The 2,500-nt window shown below is 40.6% G+C and overlaps 1 pseudogene; it reads right to left on the bottom strand.

The window, feature by feature from the left end:
• Positions 1-204: 204 nt before the first annotated feature.
• LOC113817296 (uncharacterized) overlaps positions 205-2,500 on the bottom strand; it is a 2,914-nt pseudogene continuing 618 nt past the window's right edge.

Below are 2,500 nucleotides of genomic sequence, written 5' to 3'. Positions count from 1 at the left end.
GGGAGAAGCTGAAGAAAAGTGGGCACAGAATCATGGGAAAGGGAAAGAGTTGGAAAGTTTGCTACTCTGTACAAGTTAATTAATAATGGAAAAAAATCTAGTCCTGCAGAATGTCCGAAAATTGTTTAAACATATTGCTCAATAAAACAGAGGTTCTCCTAAGGATACAAGACATCCACAGGAGAAATGATACAAATATTTTGTACTAGGCTTGTTACTCTATTTATCTATTCAGATCCATACAGCTTTTCTTGATCGACAAATCTCGGACCTATTTTTCTAGTGACATTATTTTGAGTATAAAAGGAAACATTCAATTTATCTTTTATTGTGCCTCCAAGTCGGTGATTTCTACGATGTTGTACTTCCATTACTTTCATTGTAAAGAGTCAAGAGTCCTGAAAATGTAAAAGAAAAAAAATCTGGAATGAAATGACGTTGTTTGGAATTGCCGTGTAAGCTGATGACTTGATGCTAATATTCCAAAGCTGCTACTGTGTTTTCCTGAAATGGATGAGGCGAGGGGAGTGAAGTCTTAAGCTGATGATACGGAGGCTGACGGTTCATTTTTTTCTTCACGTGGATGTTGATTCGTGAGCATTTGCAATTCATATTTCTGCACTGTGGCAAATATTTCAGATTTTGCAACATTCAAGTAATAGGGGGTTAAAGTCTTCAGCGTTGGAGCTATGCCTGCTAGAAATGCGTCAACAGGATGTGGTGATGTGGAAAGGGTTTGTTTTTTTTGTTTGCTGATCAAGTACTCCTCCAGAGATATTGCAGAAGCTGTTTGTTGGGGAGCCACTTTCTTGTTTGCTGATTTTCCTGAAGCTTCGGGTGTAGGCTTTGGTGCGGGCGAAGGCTGTGCTCGAAAGTCTTCGTGTAGGCTTACGTCCGTTACTGCGAGTCCTTGTGCACCATACGCAACGTCCGCCTCATCTTTTTCAAGCTGTTGTGCATCATCATCTTGATCGCTCTCTTCATCCTGTTGACTGGCAATGTACCCTTTAGGTTTCCTCTCGTAAATATATTTCTTTAAGAAGCTTAACTGCTCCGAATACTTATAGATTTTCTTCTTTGCACTCTGCCCTCTCTTGGCGGAAGTCTTCTTCAGAGATTTTCTGTAATTGTCCCTTATATTGTTCCATCTTCCTTTACATAATGTACCTGATGAAGAAAAGAAAAGCTTTGTTTTAGAATAAGTTACATTTCTTTTAGGTACTATTGTTCCCTAAGAACAATTTTATTCAGCTACCGCTTGGGGCGTATGACTGGGCACAAGATCGTCATGGACACTTGCAACTTAATAAGAGAAAATCTCATGGATGAAATGATGCCAAACTCCGCAGCAAAGATTTAGAAATCAGTTAGTGACTTTTCGACACCGGAATTATCCTGACTCTGTGGGAGCTTTGGAGGGCAAACGTTCTACCCTTTAAGCTCCCCGCAAAGAGTGGATCTCTGTATAAGCTGTGTTCTTATGACGTTGGCACTTGTTGATGCGCATTTCAATTTAATTGCTGTTGTTGCAGGTGCATACAGGAAGAACATTTGCGAACTTTTATACAAATCTTAGTCTAGGCAGAGCAATTCAGCGATGCGCATCATCTGTACCGGGAAATGTAATGGTGAGTGACGAAGCCTTTGCCCTAAGATGCTAAGGTCTATTCCCACATACAGTGCCGTGTCAGGTCAGTGTCAGTGAAAGCCGTGACGCTTCAGTGACGCGTTCACACATCCGTAATGACTCCTATGGCGTGATATCAGTGACTTCCAAGATAGCGTTTTCAGGCGGAATCGGCAATGATTGCCATAATTCTTGATGGAGAGGAAGAAGCTGAGCTTAAGCTGAAGAAAAGAAAACAGGCACATGCAACGTGGAAGAAAAGAAAGTAAAGGACTGTTTGATATGTACAAGGAGTTAATTGATGATGGACCTAAATTTTTCCAGTACTTCAGAATGTTTGAAATTGTATTTTCTCGTGTATTTTATATGTATCTGTTCTAAACAATACAGATCTTCCTTAACGTCAAACAAATCTTAGGTATTTATTTTGCTACACAGTGTATCAAAAACAGCTAGAATTCAATATCATTTTTGTTGAGCAGCTCACAACACTTCCGACGCCCGTGAAAAAATCATCGGTAGCACAGATATTAAAGTTCACAGCACGGAGACGGAATGGACACTGACAGTCAAAACACGGTACTGCGCCGGACACGTGTGGATGCGTCGGATGAATTCAAAGTAACGATTTTTTTTCTTCGACGCTGACGGACTGAGCGGACGCGGCACTGATACGCCCCTGATAAGTGAGGAGTCTATCTGGAGCGACCGTGTCCGGGTAAGGTTTGGATACTTCTGGACACGTTTGGTATTTTGGCTCAAGAATATGTAACATAGGAATTCAGACAAAACCTTAAAATATAAATTATATAATGGCTTGCAATCAGTTTTCTGCGCTGTTGCATGAGAAAATATGGTATAAACACATACCCA

Source organism: Penaeus vannamei, chromosome 25 (genome assembly GCF_042767895.1).
Source record: "Penaeus vannamei isolate JL-2024 chromosome 25, ASM4276789v1, whole genome shotgun sequence".
Classification (NCBI taxonomy): domain Eukaryota; kingdom Metazoa; phylum Arthropoda; class Malacostraca; order Decapoda; family Penaeidae; genus Penaeus; species Penaeus vannamei.
This window is presented reverse-complemented; position numbering and strand designations above follow the sequence as displayed.